This window comes from Coregonus lavaretus (assembly GCF_964263955.1).
Source record: "Coregonus lavaretus genome assembly, contig: SUPER_35_unloc_2, whole genome shotgun sequence".
In the NCBI taxonomy this organism is placed as follows: Eukaryota; Metazoa; Chordata; class Actinopteri; order Salmoniformes; family Salmonidae; genus Coregonus; species Coregonus lavaretus.
The window spans coordinates 3,130,987-3,158,026 of record NW_028167180.1 but is presented as its reverse complement, the minus strand read 5'-3'; positions in this window follow the sequence as shown (position 1 = coordinate 3,158,026).

Here is a 27,040-nt window from a genome sequence, read left to right as displayed (position 1 = left end):
GTTCCACCACGTCGGCATCAATAAAGCTGCCATCGGCACCTGAATCGACGAAAGCGTTAATCGCTAAACTCTGATTCCCGTTCATGAGGGTAGCCGGGAAACGGGGTCTGACAGGGGTATTGAGAGGTTGTAACTGGCTCGCTAAAAGTCCTCCCAAACTTAGCGAGCCAGGCAGTTTGACGGCCGCTGGGAACAAGTGGAGATGTAATGTCCCGAACTCCCACAGTAGAGGCAGCGGTTGGTCTCACGTCTATGTTGGCGCTCCTCCTTGGTTAACCCGTGCCGCCCCACTTGCATGGGTTCAGAATCTGAAGGCAGGACCTCTCCACTAATCCCGTGTGGTGGACAATGATCGATGCGTTCTGGTCCACCTCCTGACCCGACTGGGAACCGAGAAGCTGATTGATCGGACGGGCCCCATTGCTTCTCCCTCCTTCTCTCTCGGACTCTGTTATCCACCCGAATAGACAAAGCTACCAAACTGTCCAGGTCACTAGGCTCCGGGTAGGATCAGCTCATCCTTGAGTTGCTCCGACAACCCCTGATAAAAGGCCGCTTGCAGTGACTCTTCATTCCACCCACTCTCCACAGCCAATGTCCTGAATTCGATTGCGAAGTCGGCGACGCTGCGAGCTCCTTGGCGAAGAGAGAACAGGCGCTTAGCTGCGTCCTTACCTCGGACTGGATGGTCAAACAGCCTCCTCATCTCTGCCGTGAAATCCTGGTATGACGCCATGCAGGTGTCCTGTCGTTCCCACACGGCTGAAGCCCACTCCAGGGCTCTACCACGCAGCAATTCAATCACAAAGGCTGTCCTAGCCTTGTCTGTGGCGTACGAGTGGGGCTGTAGATCGAACACTAATCCACACTGCATAAGAAAGGAACGGCATCTTCCCAAATCCCCTTCATACTTATCAGGCGTCGGAACCTTGGGCTCACGGAAGGGCACAGCTCCAGAAGCGGTAGGCGAAAGGGGTGAAACCGGTAGTGGATTCTCCACCGGCAACCTGAGCTGAGCCTGGATCTTCGTCAGACTGGTTGAAAAGTTCCGAACTGACAACGCTATCTCCTGTAGCGCCGTGCTGTGTTGTCCCAACATCCTTTCCTGGTGGGTAATGGCATGGCGAACAGAGTCCAGGTCCACTGGGTTCATTTCTGTCCGGATCGTTCTGTCACGGTTTTCTAAGCCAGAACCCAGAAGCAGACCAGGACAAGGTGAGTTGATCGAAGGTGAGTATTTATTAACAGATTCAAAAAAAGATGCAGAATAATCCAGGGGACAGAGCGGGTGGCGGAGATGAGTTGGTGGAGGTGAATGATGGCTCGGCAGCCGCCGACAACCAGGCAGGGGTTGGGTGAAGGTTCCGGGAGAATGACTGTAGATAGAAACAAACGGAGGTAAGTAAACGGCAAGCCAAAAAGGTGCAAAACAACAAAACTAACGCTAGTAACTCAGAGGCTGATACGCTGACAAACATACTGTTCATGGCTAACGATCCGGCAGGGAATGGATGTCAGGTCAGAGCTTATGAAGGGTGATGATCAGGACCAGGTGTGCCGATAACTGATGAGATGCAGGTGCGGGTAATCGGGAGATCTCCCGCCTAGCAACGTCGCCCGGCAACCAGGCAGGGAGCATTCAAGAACCTTCAGGAAACAGCAGATTCAGAGCAGAAAAACGGCAACACAGGCAGGAACCGACTCAGGATGCAGGGTTCATAACAACTACGCTTTCCTAAGCGACCTGTAAATTCGGCCCTCTTTCTCTGATACACTTCCACGACACAGAGAAAGAGCGTTATTGTACAGGATTTCGCCTACCTAAGCAGTCCTCAAGACGATTCACTTCCACTACACGTCTCGAGCGGTATCTGTAGGTCTTTTTAACATGTTATTGTCTGATCGCTCAACCAGCTAGACAGCCGCCCGTGCCGAAATGATCCAGACAGAGCGATCAGCAAGATGAATCAAATGAGTCGACTGAATCGAACAGACGGAACGAACAAAGAATCATATGATTTGAACAAACGGTTCAGACGAACAACAGAGTGACATCGACATGTATTCTTAAATCCAAAAGCTCCAGTCTCTAATTTTCAGGTTCTTAAATTTGGAGAGACCTACTGGTATTCTGCTGCTGAGGCCGGATCCCGGATCGAACCATATAACTTTATACTATATAACTTGGCTTACCTATTAAATGCGGCCGCTTTTGTTTGTATGGTCCGTCCAAGCCGTTTCATAACTGCAGATGTACACCGTCTCTGGCCCCTGTTATCAACTCCTGGCAAGCTCGCCAAATATGTCGTAGAAATATTTAACTCTAAAATAGTCAACTCAAACATATCTCACAAGAAACTGGAGCCTGTGAATCCAATAATTAGACTTTTATTATCTAATAACAAAAGCCGAGCAGTTCCATGAAACGGCTGTCTCTCTCTGGCTTAGACATCCCTTTTATAAACCCACACAAATGCACAAACATGCGTACATGGCATATACAGTTACCCCCTTATGGCAAATTCCTAACTTATTTTAGTTCTACACCACCCTTCTTTTTCAACGTCCAGCTGTCACACAATGTCCACTCCAAAAGGTAATGAATGCTTTTTTCTATATGAAGCCTCTCATTCTATCATTCTATTGGCTGCGTGGCCTAGGCCCCTTCTTAAAAAAGAACTACGGTAATGCATACAATGTGTCCATAATAAGCCCATGGGCCACAGTTTAAGAGCCCCTGTGACAGAGCACATACATTCATTTAAACATAGTCATGTTTATTACTAATATTATTATTTTACCTTTGACCTCTCCCTACATTTGCCTTAATGATACATAAAATAATACCATAAGACTTGGGCAATCCCAGAAGTTCTGACTAAGCGCACATTTGACCAGGACGGTCTGTTTACTTTGTGCTGTTATAATTTATACTATGAAATCCTGTGATTTCATTGGGGACGTTTTCCCTCATATTAAATAGCTGGCAACACAATCCAAGCAATGTTTTCATCACAAGTGGGGCACCGCCCCTAACGCCCTAACGGGCGAGCCGCCACTGATTGATACAGAAGCTATTGGTGCCGATCACTATAGCCTGATACTTATTACATTATTAGTAGGTAGAAATAATATGTAATTCTATGTCTTTTTAATGTATTAATTAATGTAATAGTAGGCTTATGGATTACATTTTTGAAGTTATTCGCCCAACCCTGTTTTATTTATTTTGTCTATAAGGAAGGCAATGAATGCAGTGGATTTGTATTAATTAATTTTATACAATATTCTGCCCTTATGAACAAATGTATTTTAGGGCATATGTGAACCAAATTATGAGAGCCTTCAAACAGGTTTAAGCGAGTTTCCTCACGGAAGAGAAGAGAACCTTCATGAGTTTTCCCACAGAGCCATGGAGCCACCAGCGCACAAGTGATGTTCCCCAGCCAATCGTGCACTCCCGAGCGTGTGGACGAATGAGTTAGTCTAAACACAGCCATAGTGTAATCCTGATTCCAATCTGGGACAAAGGCTTGAATTTATTGTATCATATCTGAACTCCCTCCCTCTTCATGTCAGAAACTCACAATCCATACACGTATTGAAGTCCACACTAAAGACACAAAAGTTTGATATGTGACTCCTCATCATCAGGAATGACACTGGAATGATAGATGTGCAAGAGATTATGTGCAAATAGAGATACTGGGGTGCAAATGAGCAAAATAAATAACAATATAGGGATGAGGTAGATGGGTGGGCTAATTTCAGATGGGCTGTGTACAGGTGCAGTGATCGGTAAGGTGCTCAGACAACTGATGCTTAAAGTTGGTGAGGGAGATAAGAGTCTCCAGCTTCAGAGATTTTTGCAATTCGTTCCAGTCATTGGCAGCAGAGAACTGGAAGGAATGGCGACCAAAGGAGGTGTTGGTTTTGGGGATGACCAGTGAGATATACCTGCTGGAGCGCATACTACGGATGGGTGTTGCAATGGTGACCAATGAGCTAAGATAAGGCTGGGATTTGTCTAGCAGTGATTTATAGATGGCCTGGAGCCAGTGGGTTTGGCGACAAACATGTAGTGAGGACCAGCCAACAAGAGCATACAGGTCACAGTGGTGGGTAGTGTATGGGGCTTTGGAGACAAAACGGATGGCACTGTGATAGACTACATCCAATTTGCTGAGTAGAGTGTTGGAGGCTATTTTGTAAATGACATCGCCGTAGTCAAGGATCGGTAGGATAGTCAGTTTTACAAGGGCATGTTTGGCAGCATGAGTGAAGGAGGCTTTGTTGCGAAATAGGAAGCCGATTCTAGATCTAACTTTTGATTGGAGATTTGAGTCTGTAAGGAGAGTTAATAGTCTAACCAGACACCTAGGTATTTGTAGTTGTCCACATACTCTAGGTCAGACCTGCCGAGAGTAGTGATTCTAGTCGGGTGGGCGGGTGCAAGCAGCGTTCGGTTGAAGAGCATGCATTTAGTTTTACTAGTGTTTAAGAGCAGTTGGAGGCTACGGAAGGATTGTTGTATGGCATTGAAGCTCGTTTGGAGGTTTGTTAACACCGTGTCCAATGAAGGGCAAGATGTATACAAAATGGTGTTGTCCGCATAGAGGTGGATCCGAGCATCACCAGCAGCAAGATCGACATCATTGATATACACAGAGAATAGAGTCGGCCCGAGATTTGAACCCTGTGGCACCCCCATAGAGACGGCCAGAGGTCCAGACAACAGGCCCTCCGATTTGACACATTGAACTCTATCTGAGAAGTAGTTGGTGAACCAGGCGAGGCAGTCATTAGAGAAACCAAGCTATTTAGTCTGCCAATAAGAATGCGGTGGTTGACAGAGTTTAAAGCCTTGGCCAGGTCGATGAAGACGGCTGCGCAGTACTGTCTTTTATCGATCGCGGTTATAATATCGTTTAGGACCTCGTGCGTGGCTGAGGTGCACCCATGACCAGCTCGGAAACCAGATTGCATAGCGGAGAAGGTACGGTGTGATTCGAAACTAGACACTAATGTATTTGTCCTCTTGCTCAGTTGTGCACCGGGGCCACCCACTCCTCTTTCTATTCTGGTTAGAGCCAGTTTGCGCTGTTCTGTGAAGGGAGTATTACACAGCGTTGTACGAGATCTTCAGTTTCTTGGCAATTTCTCGCATGGAATAGCCTTCATTTCTCAGTACAAGAATAGACTGAGTTTCAGAAGAAAGTTATTTGTTTCATTTTGAGCCTGTAATCGAACCCACAATTGCTGATACTCCAGATACTCAACTAGTCTCAAGAAGGCCAGTTTTATTGCTTCTTTAATCAGCACAACAGTTTTCAGCTGTGCTAACATAATTGCAAAAGGGTTTTCTAATGATCAATTAGATTTTAAAATGATAAGCTTGGAATAGCAAACACAACGTGCCATTGGAACACAGGACTGATGGTTGCTGATAATGGGCCTCTGTACGCCTATGTAGATATTCCATTAAACATCAGCCGTTTCCAGCTACAATAGCCATTTACAACATTAACAATGTCTACACTGTATTTCTGATCAATTTGATGTTATTTTAATGGACAAACAAATTGCTTTTCTTTCGAAAACAAGAACATTTCTAAGTGACCCCAAACTTTTGAATAGTAGTGTACATTAAACAAAATCTTTCTCTGAGCAATTGTATGAGTAATTTCAAATTAGCTCAGTGTTTGCATTACTTATTTTATACAGTATTTTTTGCTCACCTTTATCTAGGGTTTTAATAATTATGGACCTGACTGTACATTCATGCTACACTCAACTGCTGCTACTGGACTTTTTATTTATATACTGCACAATTTAAACACTTGCTCGCCAATCCCCTTCCCTGATACACAGGTAAATATTGTACTATAAATTGTTGAGTGCTTTGCTGTATTTATACTTGCTGAATGTTTTTTTATTCTACAAAGCCCATTTTACTTTAAATGTTTTATTCTTATATTTTATTATTAATGGTGTCAATTTATCGAGAGGGAACCTGCAAGTAAGCATTTCGTTGGACGGTGTATACCATGTGTACCCTGTACATATCCTGTATATTATCATCATATTATAGAAGATGAAGATGGCGCCGACAGACATTCCTGTGACTCTATTTACAGGCTAATCCTTGTGCAACACCAATTGTAGTTAACTTGTAGTGCATAGACCTTGTAGTTAAAGTGCCAATATGTCACTTTTTGGGTGAACTGACCAAATTCGCATAGAAATGTGCATGATGGCGCCGACAGATATGGCAGCTCTGCTTCTAGCTCCTAAGCAACTTTGCAGAATTGTGTTTTTTTGTGTGTTATTTCTTACATTATTAGCCCAGAACGTTTTTGTGCTATTACATACAGCCGGAAATAACTTTTGGATATCAGAGCAGCGGTAACTCACCAGCATAATGAGAACAAATACGTATTTCCCAAATTGGATCCTTTTTTCGTACCCCCCAGGGCAATTGAACTTATCCAAGACGCCGCCGGCGGAGAAGAGGTATTCGGAGTGAACTTCTAGTCCGACTCAGAAGGCATGCACACCATCCACCGCTTCTGAGTATATTACTTTCTAATGTCCAGTCCCTGGACAATAAAGTAGACAAGCTCAGGGTGGGGATCTCCTTCCAGAGAGACATCAGGGACTGTAACATACTCTGTTTCACAGAACCATACCCTCTCTGGATATACTGTCCCCGTCCATACAGCCAGCTGGGTTCTCAGTACATCGCGCAGACAGGAATAAAGAACTCTCCGGGAAGAAAAAAGGCGGTGGTGTATGTTTCATGAGTAACTACTCATGGTGGGATTGTGATAACGTACAGCAACTCAAGTCCTCTTGTTCACCTGACAAGAATACCTCACAATCAAATCCCGACCGTATTACCTCCCAAGATAATTATCTTTGGGTATAGTCACAGCCGTGTATATTCCCCCTCAAGCCGATACAACGACAGCCCTCAAGGAACTACACTGGACTTTGTGCAAACTGGAAACCACATATCCTGAGGCCGCATTTATCAGATCACGACTTCGTCCTGCTCCTCCCTTCCTATAGGCAGAAACTCAAACAGGAAGTACCCGTGCTAAGGTCTATTCAACACTGGACTGACCAATCGGAATCCATGCATCAAGATTGTTTTGATGAGAATAACATTGACGTATACATGGACACTGTGACTGAGTTAATCAGGATGAGTTTAGGGGATGTTGTTCCCACTGTGACTATTAAAACCTACCCAAACCAAAAACTGTGGATAAATGGCAGCATTCGCGCAAAACTGAAAGCACGAACCACCGCATTTAACCATGGCAAGGTGACTGGGAATATGGTTGAATACAAACAGTGTAGTTATTCCCTCCGTAAGGCAATCACACAGGCAAAACATCAGTACAGAGGCAGAGTGGAGTCGCAAGACATACTGTATGTGGCAGGGACTCCAGGCAATCACGGATTAGAAAGGGAAAATCAGCCACGTCGCTGACACTGACGTCTTGCTCCCGGACAAGCTAAACACCTTCTTCGCCCGCTTTGAGGATAACACAGTTCCATTGGCGCGGCCCGCCCCCAAGGACTGTTGGCTCTTGTTCTCCGTGGCCGACGTGAGTAAGACATTTAAGCGTGTTAACCCTCGCAAGGCTGCCGGCCCAGACGGCATACCTAGCTGCGTCCTTAGAGTATGCGCAGACCAGGTGGCTGGAGTGTTTATGGACATATTCAATCTCTCCCTATCCCAGTCTGCTGTCCACACTTGCTTCAAGATGTCCACCATTGTTCCTGTACCCAAGCAAGCAAAGGTAACATAACTAAATGACTATAGCCCCGTAGCACTCATTTCTGTCATCATGAAGTGCTTTGAGAGGCTAGTTAAGGATCATATCACCTCCAACTTACCTGCCACCCTAGACCCACTTCAATTTACTTACCGCCCCAATATATCCACAGATGATGCAATCGCCATCGCACTGCACACTGCCCTATCCCATCTGGACAAGAGGAATAACTATGTAAGAATGCTGTTCACTGACTACAGCTCAGCATTCAACACCATAGTACCCTCCAAGCTCATCATCAAGCTCGGGACCCTGGGTCTGAACCCCGCCCTGTGCAACTGGGTCCTGGACTTCCTGACGGGCCACCCCCAGGTGGTGAAGGTAGGAAACAACACCTCCACTACGCTGATCCTCAACACAGGGGCCCCAGAAGGTGCTTGCTCAGCCCCCTACTGTACTCCCTGTTCACCTGTGACAGTGTGGCGTGGAAGGCGCAACAGTGCCTCTTCACCCTCAGGAGGATGTGGAAATTTGGTTTGACCCCTAAGACCCTCACAAACTTTTACAAATGCACAATTGAAAGCATCCTGTCGTGTTGTATCACCGCCTGGTAAGGCAACTGCACCACCTGCAACCGCAGGGCTCTCCAGACGGTGGTGCGGTGGTGATGCCCAACGCATCACCGGGGGCACATTGCCTGCCCTCCAGTACACCTACAACACCTGATGTCACAGGAAGGCCAAAAAGATCATGAAGGACATCAACCACCCGAACCACGGCCTGTTCACCCCGCTATCATCCAGAAGGCCAGGTCAGTACAGGTGCATCAAAGCTGGGACCGAGAGACTGAAAAACTGTTTCTATCTCAAGGCCATCAGATTGTTAAATAGCCATCACTAGCTGGCTACCACCTGGTTACTCAACCCTGCACCTTAGAGGCTGCTGCCCTATGTACATAGATATGGAATCGATGGTTACTTTAATAATGGAACACTAGTCACTTTAATAATGTTTACATACTGCTTTACTCATTTCATATGTATATACTGTATTCTGCTGTATTTTAGTCAATATGTATTATACATTTCATAATTCCATTATTTTACTTTTAGATTTGTGTGTATTGTTTTGAATTATTAGATACTACTGCACTGTTGGAGCTAAGAACACAAGAATTTCGCTACACCCGCAATAACATACACATATTTAGCATATGTGACCAATACAATTTGATTTGACTTGATTTGATTATTATTATATTACTGTTTTTATGACATTAAAAGCTCTTATAAGGTATGAACTCTGTCTTTCTCTGTTTGAATCTGGTCTCTCTCTGCAGTCAGGTTTGTGTAACTGGTCTTGAACTGACCCTCTTTCTCCCTCAAGTCACCCATCACTCCTTTATCTAAAGATCAGAAATAGCATAACACACAACACTTATGTAAACACATGTATTACCTACACATGGATTGAGACATACACATCCTATATCTGTTACTTTACTGAGTTTTAAGTAATATTTTTTCTATGTTAGTTTTTGTTTCAGTTTGTCACCTGAAATCCCCTGACTGACTAGAAAGGGGAGGTTCTGAGAGTCAGTTTCTAGTCAGTCAGGGGATTTCTTGTAAATCATACTCTCTGCTGCAGTCACATAACAACACTTTACTGATTAAATGGGTTGTTTAGACAAGGTGATTTTAGTCATATCACTGACTCATTGTCACTGACTCCTCGTGAAATATGGCATATATTATATTTTATATATATTATTAGACATTATACAGTATGTGACAGTAGAAGCTCTCATAAGGTATGATCTTTGTATTTCTCACTTTGCATCTAGTCTCTCTCTGCAGTCATGTTGGTGTAACTGGTCTTTAACTGTATAAATCAATTCGTTTTTGTCAATAACACTCATGAATTAACTGTTCATGTCAAATAGTTTTGTGTTCTAATTGTAACCCTTGTTGTCCTGAAAAGAAAATGGTAAAATACTTCATTGTGAGGCTAAATATAAGGACTGGTCATGCAGATAAGTGAAAGTCAGATCATTGAAAAGCCAGTTTTTACTGGGATCTCGGGACTGATAGGGTTAATCATGTTCTGATGCTGTTGCCCTTGGTCGGAGATTACGCCCCACATCTCTATAAAACATCAGCTGCATCTCCACTTGTAGCCATATGACTGTATGTACCCAACTCAGCAGGCAGGCAAAGGTAAAGACATCTATAACTGTACTATTTCAACACAAACCAATTTTTGTGTGTGCAAAAAAAATAGCTATTTTTTGAATTTCCAAATGGACATAAAAAAGTTAAATGTTGAACTTTATAAGTTTCTTAAGACTGTACATGCACTTTATTTTATACAACACTTTCTGTAATAAGTTGTATGAGTAATGAGATGTGTTTATGTTCATTGTAACAAGAGTAACTATTCTAAACGTGTAATTTATAGATTATTCAAGTAAAAAGGGCGACACATGCAATATGATGTAGGCATTTTGTCCATTCCTCAAATGAAAAATATCAGGGACTAACATGGATTTAAAATATATTACAGATTATGCACTTCTAATGCTTATCTTAGTGTTAGATCACAATGTGTACAGTTTGATGACATGACTTCTGACAAGCTTTCTGTAATTACTGGAGTACCACAGCATTCCATTCTTGAGTATTTATCAACTTACAAGAAGTGTTTTATGTTGTAATCCACGTCCCTGTTTCGGTAAAAATCTGGGTGATAGGGCTGGAGAATTGTAACCATTCTCAAATTCATAGACAGAGCTAAGGGTGCAAGGACAGACCATCCATGATACCAAAAGCTTTAACCATGTTGAGGCTATATAGTGTTTGTTTACATTTACTTTATTTACAAACATTTGACTCAAATAAGCAGTGGTGTAAAATAGTTCAGTAAAAATACTTTAAAGTACTACTTGAGTGGTTTTTTGGGGTATCTGCACTTTACTTTACTATTTATATTTTTGACACCTTTTACTTTTACTCCACTACATTCCTAAAGAAAATACTGTACATTTTACTCCATATATTTTCACTCTGACACTCAAAAACTTGTCGTTACATTTTTTATGCTTAGCAGGACAGGAAAATGGTCCAATTCACACACTAATCAAAAGAACATCCCTGGTCATCCCTACTGCCGTTGGTCTGGCAGACTCACTAAACACAAATGCTTCGTTTGTAAATTATGTCAGAGTGTTGGAGTGTGCCCCTGGCTATCCATAAATAAAGAAAAACTAGAAAATGGTGCCATCTGGTTTGCTTAATATAAGGACTTTGAAATGATTTATACTTTTACTTTTACTTTTGATACTTAAGTATATTCAAAACCAAATACTTTTAGACGTTTACTCAAGTAGTATTTTACTGGGTGACTTTCACTTTTACTTGAGTCATTTTCTATTAAGGTATCTTTACTGTTACTCAAGTATGATAATTACGTACTTTTTCCACCACTGGAAATAAGCTTATATTTTGGGTGTTGAAGGGGTATGACAGTTGAACTAACCTCATGAGGCATTTATAAATTATATTCTTCAAGAATCAATGGGTACATATCATTAATTTATAAGTCCAAAACTGGATGTAGCAACTGCTGATTGCCCCTTTGCAGAGAAAACAAAAATAATTGTATTCTCTAGAAATAGAAAGCAATCTCCTACACTGCCTCAGATGGTCACTTTGCAAAACAAGCCCATTTCTTGTTCTTGAGAATACCATTTGTTTTTCTTACCTGCACACACTAGACACACATTACCATGCTGCTTTACGATTTGTAACCAACACAAGATATCTCACCACTCTACCTTATATCAGTTAGCAGGACGGCCATCTTTAACTGTAATGTGATAGACTCACTGGTACATGTTTGTCTATAGACCATTTTAGGGCAGCTGACAATATATTTAAGCACTTTACTCACCCTACAGAGTCATGGGGAGATTCTCAATTGCATTCTCCTCGCGTCCTCTCTCCTCGCTCCTTGCCTCCTTCTCAAACCCCATTGGATTAGAAAGCCAGAGGTCCCGCCCCTCTGACCTTCTCCTCCAATGTGTTTTGAGAAGGAGGTGAGAAGAGAGGACTCAAGGAATATCAATTGAGATTCTCCCATGGACACCGTCTGAGATCCCAGAACTGTATTTTATATAATGTTTCCAACACAATAATTGAGTTTGTTAAGAGTGACATTAGCTTTGCTGCCACATCATCTAGAAACACTTTGGAAAAGGACTTAAAATTAGATCATTTTATTCTGATTGATGAATTTGAATCCCAGATTGTAGGGTTGTTGACCACAGATTTCTCGTTTTTAAACCTGCTCTTTTAAACTCTCTAATGCATTTGACACTGTTTTAACTTCCATTCATTGTTATGATATGTGTTGTGTTGCGTCTCATCTGTAACTATACATGTATTCTGGTTTCTTGGCCAGGATCACTTGCAAATGAGATGTAAATCTGAATGTGACTTCTCTGGTAAAAAAATTATAAAAGACACACAAAAAAAAAAAAAGATTTCCATATTAGCAGACATGCATAAAGATGGCAGCCTCTATGCATTTACCAAAAATGCCTCGTTTGCTAAGTTTGCCATATCTAGCAAGGTATGCATGATCCATATTCTAGCTCCCAGATGGCTGTGATTTTATAAACGGAGAAAGTAGATTGTGCTGATTTATTGGCACATTGAACCATGTCGTGCGCCGTTGTTCAAAAACTGTGCTTATCGTGCTAAAACAATGACATATCTGTATTCTGCCATCTTCATGCATGGTAGCCATTTTGAAGACTACACTATTAACATGTTATTTCCCTTAAACTGTGTATTGGAAATGTCAAGGGAATCTTTGGAAGACAGTATGTTTTGTAATGTACCTAAAATGGTGCTAAATATTTAGGGACAATGCTATGTAGGTGATCTAGAGAATTTAAAAAACAACACTGGCAGCCATTGTAAGTGTCACGACCCGGTGCGAGAAACAGTCACTAATGATCGTCAGAACCCAGAAGATGAGGCAGACACAGCAGTACTAGAGATGGTGGTTTAATAAAAGAACAAAATCTTCAGGCAAAGAAACTAAATCCACAATGTCCAAAAATAAAGCCAAGAGGCACAAAGAGGAAAACCTCCAAAATACAAAAGAAACTCCACAAAGTGGTAAAAAACAGCAGGGAAAAACAAACCTCAACAGACTACTCAAATAATACACAAGAACTAAACCAGAGAACCTCTGGAAAATCCAACCAGAGAAATATCTATATAAAACAAGGCTTGGGCTGGGGCTGGGTGCTAACTTACAAACACTGAGCAAGGAACTGAGGAACACACAGGGTTTAAATACTAACAAGGGAATGACCTACAGGTGCAAACAATAATTAGAGCAAGAAAAACAAAAGGTACAAAAAAGGTGCAATGGGGACATCTAGTGACCAAAACCCGAACAGTCATGGCCAAAACCTGACAGAATCCCCCTCCTAGGAACGGCTCCTGACGTTCCTACCAGCCTTCTCAGGGTGGAGGGTCCTGAACTGACGAATGAGGTCAGGGTCCAGTATGTCCTTGGCAGGAACCCAGGAGCGCTCCTCGGGACCGTAGCCTTCCCAGTCCACCAGATACTGCCAGGACCGCTGCACCCGGCGGGAATCCAGTATCCGGTGGACGGTATAAGCCGACTGGCCACCGATGACACGGGGCGGAGGGGGAGGTCTGCCTGCCGGGATAAGGGGAGAAAAAACAACAGGTTTTAATAAAGAAATGTGAAATGTTGGATTGATCTTAAGGGATCTGGGTAAGTGCAGGCGAAAAGTAACGGGATTGACTCTCCTGGCAATCTTAAAGGGACCGATGAACCTCTGGGACAGCTTGCGAGACTCCACCCGTAGTGGTAGGTTCTTAGTTGAGAGCCATACTCTCTGGCCGGGGTACAGGGTAGGACCGGGACGGCGACGTCTGTTGGCTTGTCGTTGGTACTGCTGAGAGGAACGCAGAAGATTAAGACGTGCCTTCTTCCACGTAAGCCGACAGCGTCTGATGAACCTCGAGGCTGAAGGCACTCTGACTTCCGCCTCCTGGTCCGGGAACAATAGAGGCGCATAGCCAAACTGACACTCATGCGGGGATATACCAGTGGAGGAGGAGCACAAGGTGTTATGCGCGTACTCGGCCCAAACAATGAAGGATGACCAAGTGGACGGGTTGTTGGAAACCATGCATCTGAGGGTGGTTTCCAGCTCCTGATTCATCCTCTCAGTTTGGCCATTGGACTCCGGATGGTACCCTGAAGATAAACTGGCCGTGGCCCCTATGAGTTGGCAGAAGGCCTTCCAAAACCTTGAGGCGAACTGGGGACCTCTGTCGGAAACCATATCTTGCGGAATCCCAAAGACTCGGAACACATGGTTAATCACCAACTCAGCTGTTTCCTTGGCAGAAGGTAATTTGGTCAAGGGAACAAACCTGGCCGCCTTAGAAAACCTGTCGATGATGACTAGGATCGTAGTATTACCATGGGACGGAGGAAGGCCAGTAATAAAGTCCAACGAGATATGGGACCAGGGTCGGTGGGGAATAGATAGAGGGTGAAGGAGTCCTTGAGGGCGGAGGTGAGAAGATTTGCCCTGGCAGCACACGGAACAGGCCTTGATGAAAGTGGCAACGTCTTCTTTTATGGTGGGCCACCAGAACTTACGCTGGATGAACTCCAAGGTGCGACCCACGCCCGGGTGACAGGTGAGGCGAGAGGAGTGCCCCCACCGAAGGACTTGGGACCTTGCTGCCTTGGGAACAAACAACCGATTAGCAGGACCTCCTCCAGGGCCCGGTTCGATGGCTTGAGCTTGTTTCACGGTATCCTCCACTTGCCACGAGATCGGAGCCACGATCTTAGCGGCCGGAAGGACAGTCATGTCAGTATCTTCTCGAATGGCAGGAGAGTAGATTCGTGACAAGGCGTCCGGTTTGAGATTCTTCGACCCGGGTCTATAGGTGAGGATAAACTGAAATCGGCTGAAGAAAAGAGACCATCGAGCTTGTCTGGCGTTCAACCGCTTCGCCTGCTGGATATACTCCAGATTCTTGTGGTCCGTAAGCACTTGAAACGGTTGAGAAGCCCCCTCGAGCCAGTGTCTCCATTCCTTCAATGCCATCTTAACCGCTAGGAGTTCACGATCCCCCACATCGTAATTCCTCTCGGCCGGGGTAAGCCGGTGAGAGAAGAAGGCGCAAGGATGAAGCTTCTTGTCTTCACCCCTCTGAGACAGGACAGCTCCAACCCCAACCTCTGATGCGTCTACCTCCACCACAAAAGGTTCATCCGCCGTTGGTAGTGTCAGGATGGGAGCAGAGAGGATGCGCTGCTTGAGTCCTTGGAAGGCCGTCTCAGCTTCTCTTCCCCACAGAAACCTTGTGTTGCCACCCTTGGTTACCGCTGAGAGAGGGGCTGCCACCGAGCTCAAGTTCTTGATGAACTTGCGGTAAAAGTTGGTGAAGCCCAGGAAACGCTGAACTTCCTTAACGGACTTGGGGGTGGGCCAATCCGCTACCGCCTCTACCTTCTTGGGGTCCATCTGGACTCGTCCGGGTTCCACTATAAATCCCAGGAATTGTACTCGAGAGGAATGGAATTCACACTTCTCCGGCTTAACGTACAAATGGCTGTCTAGGAGGCGTTTGAGCACTTGTCTGACATGCTTAGTGTGTTCTTGAAGGGAGCTCGAAAAGATGAGGATGTCATCCAAGTAAACAAACACAAAGATGTTAAGCATATCCCTAAGCACATCGTTTATGAGCGCTTGGAACACAGCCGGAGCGTTGGTCAGGCCGAAGGGCATCACCGAGTATTCGTAGTGACCAGTAGGCGTGTTGAAAGCGGTCTTCCACTCGTCCCCGGGTTTGATCCGCACAAGATGGTATGCGTTCCGCAGGTCAAGCTTAGTGAAGACAACTGCTTCCTGGAGCAGCTCAAAGGCTGTGGCCATAAGGGGTAGCGGTTACGGACGGTTATGGCATTGAGTCCCCGGTAGTCGATGCAAGGTCGTAATCCACCGTCTTTCTTGGCCACAAAGAAAAACCCTGCTCCCGCCGGCGAGGTAGATGGACGCATGAGGCCTGCTGCCAGAGCGTCCTTGATGTAGGTATCCATAGCAGCTCGTTCGGGAGGAGAAAGGGAAAAGATCCGACCCCTGGGAGGGCAGGTCCCCGGCAACAGGTCGATGGTGCAATCGTAAGGTCTATGGGGTGGTAGTTTGGTGGCCCTCTGTTTGCTAAATACCAGTTTGAGGTCATGGTAACACTCGGGAACTCGGGACAAGTCGATGGATTCTAGAGACTCGGAAGGAGAACTCTGGGAACTCGGGAAGATACAAGTGGCTTGGCACGTAGGACCCCACTGCTTGATAGTGCCCACAGACCAGTCGATGTGAGGGTTATGGCTGTGAAGCCAGGGATAACCAAGGACGAGAGGGAACTCGGAACAGGAGATCAGATGAAAGTTCATCACTTCCTGGTGTTGGGAAACTGAAAGTTGTAAGGGGGTAGTGGCACGAGTGACAAGTCCAGATCCCAAAGGGCTTCTATCCAACGTAGTAACCCTTATGGGGTCACTTAGAGGTTCAGAAGGAACGCCATTCTCCTTCGCCCAGATCCCATCCATGAAGTTACCTGCGGCTCCAGAGTCTACCAAGGCTTGAAGAGAAAACTTGTGGTCGTCCCAGGAAAGGGTAACTGGAATGAGCAGGCGGGAGTTGGATGGATGGGAGGAGGTTATGTTTCCCGTTACAGTCCTCCCAGGCCTGCACGGGAGAGTGCGTTTCCCTGGAGCCCGGGACACGTGGAGCGGAAATGGCCCGGTTTGCCGCAATATAGACAGCATCGCTCCCTCATCCGGCGGTCTCTCTCAGCCTGGGAGATGCGTCCAACCTGCATGGGTTCTGGTGGAGCCAGCGAGGATAAAGGTGGAGACTCGGAGCTGGAACCGATAGGAGCTAGGGTGAGCGGTCTATGGTTTTGTTCTCTCTCTCTCAGACGCTGGTCTATGCGTGAAGCCAACTTGATAAGGGACTCGAGGTTGTCCGGTGGTTCCCGAGTGGCCAGTTCATCTTGGATGGTGTCAGAAAGACCCTTCAAAAAACACACTGTGAGCGCCTCGTCGTTCCAGCCACTTGCTGCTGCCACAGTGCGGAACTGGATGGCATAGTCCGTCACGCTGCGCCGACCTTGGCGGAGAGTCAGGAGCTGTTTGGCTGAGTCAGGGCCGTTGGTAGGACCTTGAAACACTCGCTTGAATTCTTCAGCAAAGGTAGAGTAGCTGGCACAGCAGGGACTTTGGGCATCCCACACAGCAGTAGCCCAGGCTAGGGCCTTTTCCGACAGCAGGGTGATGATATATGCTATCTTGGACCGGTCGGTGGGAAACGACGATGGTTGCAGCTCAAAGGAGAGAGAACATTGGGTGAAAAACCCCTTACAAACACTCGGATCCCCTGAGAACCGTTGGGGAGGCGGCAGACGAGGTTCAGCCAGGGGATTAACTGCCAGGGGCACTTGAATCGGATGAACTGGAGCAGAAGCGGTTGCCGGGGAGAGTCGATCCGAAATCTGCTTTATGGAAGTCAGCATCTCTGACAGAAGTTGAGAATGTCTAGCCATTAAGGCCTCTTGCTGAACCAGAGCAGCTTCGTGGCGTTGGACAGTCCCCTCATGGTGGGACAGCATGGAAAAAAGATCCTGGGTACTGGCTGCCTCTGGGTTCATAATAATGGCTCAGTGTTTCTGTCACGACCCGGTGCGAGAAACAGTCACTAATGATCGTCAGAACCCAGAAGATGAGGCAGACACAGCAGTACTAGAGATGGTGGTTTAATAAAAGAACAAAATCTTCAGGCAAAGAAACTAAATCCACAATGTCCAAAAATAAAGCCAAGAGGCACAAATAGGAAAACCTCCAAAATACAAAAGAAACTCCACAAAGTGGTAAAAAACAGCAGGGAAAAACAAACCTCAACAGACTACTCAAATAATACACAAGAACTAAACCAGAGAACCTCTGGAAAATCCAACCAGAGAAATATCTATATAAAACAAGGCTTGGGCTGGGGCTGGGTGCTAACTTACAAACACTGAGCAAGGAACTGAGGAACACACAGGGTTTAAATACTAACAAGGGAATGACCTACAGGTGCAAACAATAATTAGAGCAAGAAAAACAAAAGGTACAAAAAAGGTGCAATGGGGACATCTAGTGACCAAAACCCGAACAGTCATGGCCAAAACCTGACAGTAAGTAGACCAAAATGTGACTAATTTGTTGGTTGATCATCCACTCATTTCATTTTTTTGTGAGAGTAAACCACTAACTAAGTGTTTTTTTTTTTTTTTACCTTACTTTGAGAAACTCAAAAAACAATATTATGTTTTCCCTGCTAGACTTTAGAAGACTGCTGCAGCCGTCCATCTTTTGGTGGTGGTCAATCCCCACCAGGTGGGGTTATAGTGATGGAGAGGCCTGATGAGGAGGAGCCACCAGGTGGGGTTATAGTCATGGAGAGGCCTGATGATGAGGAGTCACCAGGTGGGGTTATAGTGATGGAGAGGCCTGATGATGAGGAGCCACCAGGTGGGGTTATAGTCATGGAGAGGCCTGATGATGAGGAGCCACCAGGTGGGGTTATAGTCATGGAGAGGCCTGATGATGAGGAGTCACCAGGTGCAGCAGGTGGTGAAGGGGACAGAAGAGACACCACATCTGTTCACAGTACTGGCACTCCTGATAGCACACCAGAGATGTTAGCAATGCTACAGGGCTTCATGTTGAATCAGCAGCAGCAACAGCAGGCAATGCAGCAGGCAATGCAGCAGAGAATGCAACAAGCAATGCAAGCAATGCAGCAGCAGATCAGCCAGCTACAGGAGGAGGTGCAGAAAGGAAAGACAAAGCAACAGTGTGTTGTGACCCCTCTGCCTACAGCAAACCCAGACACTTTGACAAGACAAGCTCCTCAGTCCCCAGGTAAGTTGTTCATCAAAAAGATGCAGCTCTTTGATGATAAAGACACAATACACAACAATTAAACAGTTAATATGTTCATTCTGCAAAATAACCGTTTTCTGCATGTATGCTGATGTACAATACTATATTCACCCTTCATTCTAGGCCCAGCAGAGGAGGTATTAGGTGAACACCTTGACAAAGAGGAGGAGGAAGCAGAGATGGTAAGACACACTTACATAATTTACATCAGTGGTGTCCATCTCGCAAGCCCATTCAATCCGGACCTAGGGGGTTTTACGTTTTTTTTTTTATATACTGAACAAAAATATGAACGCAACATGCAAGAATTTCATTGATTTTATTGAGTTACAGTTCATATTAGGAAATAAGTTAATTGAAACAAATGTATTATGCCCTAATTTATGGATTTCACATGACTGGGAATAGAGATATGCATCTGTTGGTCACAGATACCTTCAAATTTCCATCAATAAAATGCAATTGTGTTCGTTGTTCGTAGTTTATGCCTGCTCATACCATAACCCCACCGCCACCATGGGGCACTCTGTTCACAACGTTGATAATAGCAAACCACTCGCCTACACGATTCCATACACATTGGCTGCGGTTTTGAGGCCGGTTGGCTGTTCTGGAAAATTCTCTAAATCGACGTTGGAGGCGGCTTATGGTAGAGAAATAAACATGCAATTATCTGGCATCAGCTCTGGTGGACATTCCTGCAGTCAGCATGCCAATTTGAGAGAAATTAGCTTTTTGTGCGTATGGACAATTTCTGGGATCTTTCATTTCAGCTCATGAAACATGGGACTGCTAGACAGTTACGGAGCATCAGCAATACCAAAAGCAATGGATAGAGGTTTTATGTTTTGCTAATTTTGACAGCGAGGAAATATACAAAATTGAAGTGCGGCCCTCCAGACCTCGACGAAGACTGAATGCGTCCCGTGGGGCAAATTGAGTGTGACACCCCTGATTTACATTCTCAACAGACCTGGAATCTACAATGCAATGTCATAATGTATTAAACGTGTTAAACTGTGAAATTAACTTTCTTATAGAGCTTTGAAGAGAAAGAGCCACTGACACAAGCCAGAGATGAGTCAAAACCAGAGGAGGATGGTTCCTCAGGAGAAAACAGGGAAACAAAGAAAGGTACCACAACACACACAACACTCATGACAAATTATTTGGTAACACTTTGTCATAAAACATAATTAATTAGCAGTTATAAAGTATGTTTAACGTGTCCACTGTTCCAGAATTTATACACATTCATAAGCATTTAAAGTACTCGTGAGCATTGCAAATTAGAAGCATTGTAAGCATTAGGGATCCTAGCGCCATCGGTCTTACTCTTGACACAATGATTCACAGGAATAGAAGCAAGCGTTTAAAGGTGAATTCAGATATGAGGTGCAAATCCATTGATCAGATATGGTAGACCTATGGTCATTTCTGTTTGTTTAACCCTCATACTACCAACATATTTGACATACATCATTTGATTGTCTATTTATGTGGTAATAACGACTGCCATTCAGTGAGCCCCACCAGTTTCACAAAACAAATAAGCCTCCATACAAACACAGTGTTTTATTTCTTTCTTGAGTAAGGCAGCTCCAAAATGCAAGTGTTTCAGCCTAGCTCAGTGCTTTCTGTGGTGGTGGGGCAGCCAGCGAAAGCACAGAGCATAGGCGTTTGTAATCTTCTCTAGTTGCGCCGTGATTGGCTCAGTTTTCTGTCACTCATGGGGACACTACGTCACCGCAGAATCTACAGGGGGAGCTAGGCAGTTCTAGCCGCCTTGGGTGCTGTCATAGATATACAGTAGAAGTGCCATAGATATACAGTAGAAGTGCCATAGATTTACATTAGACGTGCCATAGATATACAGTAGAAGTGCCATAGATATACAGTAGAAGTGCCATAGATATACAGTTTAGAAGTGCCATAGATATACAGTAGAAGTGCCATAGATATACAGTAGAAGTGCCATAGATATACAGTAGAAGTGCCCGTCCAAGAAGGCTCAAGGACGTTGGCCACAGATATAATGACATCAAATCACGTTTTATCTACCGTAGCTTTGATTGGACTGATCATGTCAACATCACACTTTCAAAATCTTAGCTAGCAAGCTAGCTAGCTAGACAAACAGTCATCATCATTAATCACGTCGATAATCTACTGGCAAATCACAAATTCGAAAATGAGTGGTTTGATGGAATCAGTGGCTAACTGCGAGCATTGCAGAGCAATCACTATTTTGCTTCCCTTGCCTGCTATTCTGTGGAGAGGGTGTGTGGTCCAAGTCTGGCTTTAAGGATTTAAAACATCAGTCTGAAAGGGTCTCTTTCCCAAGCTTAAAAGGATTAAAACATTCACACGCAACACCATGGGCCAGAAAAGGTTGAATACATTGGCCATGCTATCTATCCAGCATGACTTTATCCAGAGAATGCCAGATTTTTTTTATTGTATGCTGCTGCATAAATGATGCCAGTGATAAACAGTATTTATACAACGGGTGGGTCTAATCCTGAATGCTGACTGGTTAATACCGCATTCCAGCCGATGTCTATTCCACAAGTTACCACCGACTAAATCTATGATGTTAAAATGCCTATTTACTCTGTTCCATCTGAATGCGCAATGTACTGTCTCATCAGGCCAGCCAAGCAATTTATAAACTTGATCTCCACTATAAAAAGCATGTAGACATTATCTCACATTTCTTTTAGACTAACATTTCGTTTTCAACAGCGGAGATTTATATGAACCTTGCTGTCTGACTGTCTCTCCGACATTTGCAACATTGTTTCAATGTTCAAATTTGATATCCAGCTGTCCCATAGTAATGAACATGTCGGGAGTCGGTACGAGACAGACAGGGAGGTTTTCTCAGCCAGTCGAAATCATGAATCAGCTGGCATTATTTTTATGGAATTATACCAAATAATTTCAATTGAAATGCAGCTAATTTGCAGTCTTTCCAGCTTCAGTTTGAAGTGATTGTGTTACTGTAGCTGTGTTGTTGGCTTGCTCTGAACAACAGTATCCTGATGAGAGAGCACATTTTCTATGCCAGGCGAAATCACGCCTCATTGGCTCATTGTTATTGATGTAGCCAAATAAATGTCACTAGAAAACAGCTTAAACAAATGCAAATGCAGCTACTTTGCTGTTATTCTGGCTGCACTTCTTGACGTGACTGTAAGTAAGCCGTAGTTGGCTAGCTAGCAAGCAAGGGATAAGAACATTGCCAGCCAGTATGGCAATTTAACATTTAGAACGAATGGCTGGATACAGAACAAAAAGACTGAACGACTGGGTCGCGTCCATAGATACAGAACAAAAAGACTGAACGACTGGGTCGCGTCTCTAGCAACCGAACCAATAGAACGAACAACCAGCCGGCTTGGGTAGCAACCCTGGATTTGTGTCGGGACTATATCTTGTGGAAGGATGAAATAGTGTGAATACATTCATCAAAATAACGTTTTTAATGAAAATATGTCAATCATTATTTGAATATGTTGTTAACCCGTTGTATAAAAGTGATAATGCCCACGAAGCTGGTGTTTGGAGGATATATTGGCACGGAGTCTCGGGCCGAACAATACCCATGCCAATATGTCCTCCGAACACCGGCTTCGAGGGTATTATAACTTAAGTATACTGTAACTAAGAAAGTAATACTAAGTGTATGTTGTGTCGTAAGCTGTTAGTAGCCCACGTGCCTCACCCTAAGAATTTGGTCCCTTTCCCCCTCAGAACTTAGCCTACTGTTCTGACTAGTTGGTGCACATGTAGCCTTTAGTCAGTTTTAGAGAAATGTCATCATTGAATATTCTAAGAGCTTTCATTGTCTGGTTATATGCCCCCATTATTTATCCTACGGTTCTGACTTGGTGTACAGGGAGAATATTGTAAGAACGGCACATCTTCTGAATTTGGTTGCTGTCCATTTAAAAAGTGCTGAACAAATAGGCATATGACTATTTCCGTCTTAGCTCATTGACGTCTTAATAGAAATTACGGCTTGCCTCTTATCTGCAAATGTTTCTCTTATGCCATAGTTTGAGTATTCATAATTTTAGGCAATGTTGGAATGATACATTACATTTTCATTGTTTTGCTTACTTTGTGTATTATAATTAGCTCATGTCCTTTTCTCCATGAGGAGGGGATACTATATGATATTGTTGGGTTTGTAACCATTTCTTACCCAATAAATTACTGGGAGGTTACACAGTGGCTTGCGAAAGTATTCACCCGCCTGGCATTTTTTTCAATTTTGTTGTTACAAAACTTGAGCGTGAATAACTATTCACCCCCCCAAAGTCAATACTTTGTAGAGCAACCTTTTGCAGCATTTACAGCTGCAGGTCTCTTGGGGTATGTCTCTATAAGCTTGGCACATCTAGCCACTGGGATTTTTGCCCATTCTTCAAGGCAAAACTGCTCCAGCTCCTTCAAGTTGGATAGGTTCCGCTGGTGTACAGCAATCTTTAAGTCATACCACAGATTCTCAATTGGATTGAGGTCTGGGCTTTGTCTAGGCCATTCCAAGACATTTAAATGTTTCCCCTAAACCACTCGAGTGTTGCTTTAGCAGTATGCTTAGGGTCATTGTCCTGCTGGAAGGTGAACCTCCGTCCCAGTCTCAAATCTCTGGAAGACTGAATCAGGTTTCCCTCAAGAATTTCCCTGTATTTAGCGGCATCCATCATTCCTTCAATTCTGACCAGTTTCCCAGTCCCTGCCGATGAAAAACATCCCCACAGCATGATGCTGCCACCACCATGCTTCACTGTGGGGATGGTGTTCTCGGGTTGATGAGAGGTGTTGGGTTTGCGCCAGACATAGCGTTTTCCTTGATGGCCAAAAAGCAAATTTTAGTAATATCTGACCAGAGTACCTTCTTCCATATGTTTCGGGAGTCTCCCTAATGCCTTTTGGCGAACAACAAACGTGTTTGCTTATTTTTTTCTGTAAGCAATGGCTTTTTTCTGGCCACTCTTCCCTAAAGCCCAGCTCTGGGAAGTGTATGGCTTAAAGTGGTCCTATGGACAGATACTCCAATCACCGCTGTGGAGCTTTGCAGCTCCTTCAGGGTTATCTTTGGTTTCTTTGTTGCCTCTCTGATTAATATTTTTTTATAACCCAACCCTGATCTGTACTTCTCCACAACTTTGTCCCTGACCTGTTTGGAGAGCTCCTTGGTCTTCATGGTGCCGCTTGCTTGGTGGTGCCCCTTGCTTAGTGGTGTTGCAGACTCTGGGGCCTTTCAGAACAGGTGTATACAATGGGGAGAACAAGTATTTGATACACTGCCGATTTTGCAGGTTTTCCTACTTACAAAGCATGTAGAGGTCTGTAATTTTTATCACAGGTACACTTCAATTGTGAGAGACGGAATCTAAAACAAAAATCCAGAAAATCACATTGTATGATTTTTAAGTAATTAATTTGCATTTTATTGCATGACATAAGTATTTGATACATCAGAAAAGCAGAAATTAATATTTGGTACAGAAACCTTTGTTTGCAATTACAGAGATCATACGTTTCCTGTAGGTCTTGACCAGGTTTGCACACACTGCAGCAGGGATTTTGGCCCACTCCTCCATACAGACCTTCTCCAGATCCTTCAGGTTTCGGGGCTGTCGCTGGGCAATATGGACATTCAGCTCCCTCCAAAGATGTTCTATTGGGTTCAGGTCTGGAGACTGGCTAGGCCACTCCAGGACCTTGCGATGCTTCTTACGGAGCCACTCCTTAGTTGCCCTGGCTGTGTGTTTTGGGTCGTTGTCATGCTGGAAGACCCAGCCACAACCCATCTTCAATGCTCTTACTGAGGGCTCTTACTGAGGGACGATATACATTAGAAGTGCCATAGATATACAGTAGAAGTGCCCGCCCAAGAAGGCTCAAGGTCTTTGGCCAATGACATCAAATCACGTTTTATCTACCGTAGTATTGATTGGACTGATCATGTCAACATCACACTTTCAAAATCTTAGCTAGCAAGCTAGCTAGCTAGACAAGCAGTCATCATCATTTATCATGTCAATAATCTACTGGCAAATCACACATTCGAAAATGAGTTGTTTGAAGGAATCAGTGGCTAACCGTGAGCATTGCAGAGCAATCACTATTTTGCTTCCCTTGCCTTCTATTCTGTGGAGAGGGTGTGTGATCCTAGTCTGGCTTTAAGGATTTAAAACATCAGTCTGAAAGGGTCTCTTTCCCAAGCTTAAACGGATAAACATTCACATGCAACACCATGGGCCAGAAAAGGTTGAATACATCGGCCATGCTCTCTATCCAGCATGACTTCATCCAGAGAATGCCAGATATTTTTTTATTGTATGCTGCTGCATAAATGATGACAGTGATGAACATTATTTATACAATGGGTGGGTCTAATCCTGAATGCTGATTCCCAACACGGTTGGGATGGTGTTCTTGGGGTTGTACTCATCCTTCTTCTTCCTCCAAACACGGCGAGTGGAGTTTATGATCATTGATGCCCCACGAGGTGAGATCTTGCATGGAGCCCCAGATCAAGGGTGATTGACCGTCATCTTGAACTTCTTCCATTTTCTAATAATTGCGCCAACAGTTGTTGCCTTCTCACCAAGCTGCTTGCCTATTGTCCTGTAGCCCATCCCAGCCTTGTGCAGGTCTACAATTTTATCCCTGATGTCCTTACACAGCTCTTTGGTCTTGGCCATTGTGGAGAGGTGGGAGTCTGTTTGATTGAGTGTGTGGACAGGTGTCTTTTATACAGGTCATGAGTTCAAACAGGTGCAGTTAATACAGGTAATGAGTTGAGAACAGGAGGGCTTCTTAAAGAAAAACTAACAGGTCTGTGAGAGCCGGAATTCTTACTGGTTGGTAGGTGATCAAATACTTATGTCATGCAATAAAATGCACATTAATTATTTAAAAATCATGCAACGTGATTTTCTGGATTTTTGTTTTAGATTCCGTCTCTCACAGTTGAAGTGTACCTATGATAAAAATGACAGACCTCTACATGCTTTGTAAGTAGGAAAACCTGCCAAATTGGCAGTGTATCAAATACTTGTTCTCCCCACTGTATATGGAAGTAGAGTAAAAGTAGTAGTACAATTTGTGGGGAAAAACTCATTCTGATTGGCTGTACCTGGTTGCCCAGTGGGTGGACCTGGCCTCCAAGTGGGTGGGCCTATGCCCTCCCATGCCCACCCATGGCTGCACCCCTGCCCAGTCCTGTGAAATCCATAGATTAGGGCCTAATGACTTTATTTCAATTGACTGATTTCCTCTATGAACTGTAACTATTTGAAATTGTTGCATGTTGCGTTTATAATTTTGCTCAGCATAGATGCTTACCCAGACACACTTGTCTAAATTCATGGGTCATCTGAAAGAAATGCTATAACCACCCCCCAGCCACATCTAGCTAAGTGAATGGGTCACTATTGTCTAGACATGAACACATGTTTATGAAATACAATAGATGGCAGTAATCGCCCCCAGGCACACCTGGCTAACTTGTGATCATCTGGAATCTTTTGTTTGACATGCAGCCATCTAGCTTTCAAGCTAAACAATGAACCATAATCCCAACCCATACTGCTAGCAATACAAATGATTGTCATAGCTGTAGTATGAATATGCAGGTAGCTAAAGCTAACCAACTAGGTTCAATGTTAGCTGGTATATAAAAAATTTAGCTAGACTCTTACCCGTATACATGGATGAACGCTTCACGGCAGACTGCAACCCCTTTAACTCTGTTTTGTTTGTAGCTACAGCTTGTTGTCCCAGGTTGTGTCAAGTCACTCCGGTCACTTTTCAAAGTAGTCCATCATAACTTTTCCCCACTGATCTTTGTTGATAGCGCCTGGCAGCAATGTTATTTAGAGAAGTACGTAGGAACACTTTTGCAGTTTTCCATGGCTGACGTATCTTTCAAAAAAGTTGCAGTAGCAAGTTTTATCTACACATACTGAGCAGCTCATGTTATAGACAGAAGCATGCTACATGGCAGACCAATCCAAACTCATCTCCCGGCATGTCCAGCCCATCCATTATCTCAGCTTATCATGGCTAGCGGGAAGGTTCCTGTTTTTTTTCCCGTGGCTAAACCAACTAGGCTCGTAATTTAACAATTGTATTTGTATTTACAGATGGCATACAAGTGTGTTATTAAGGCACATTAAAGT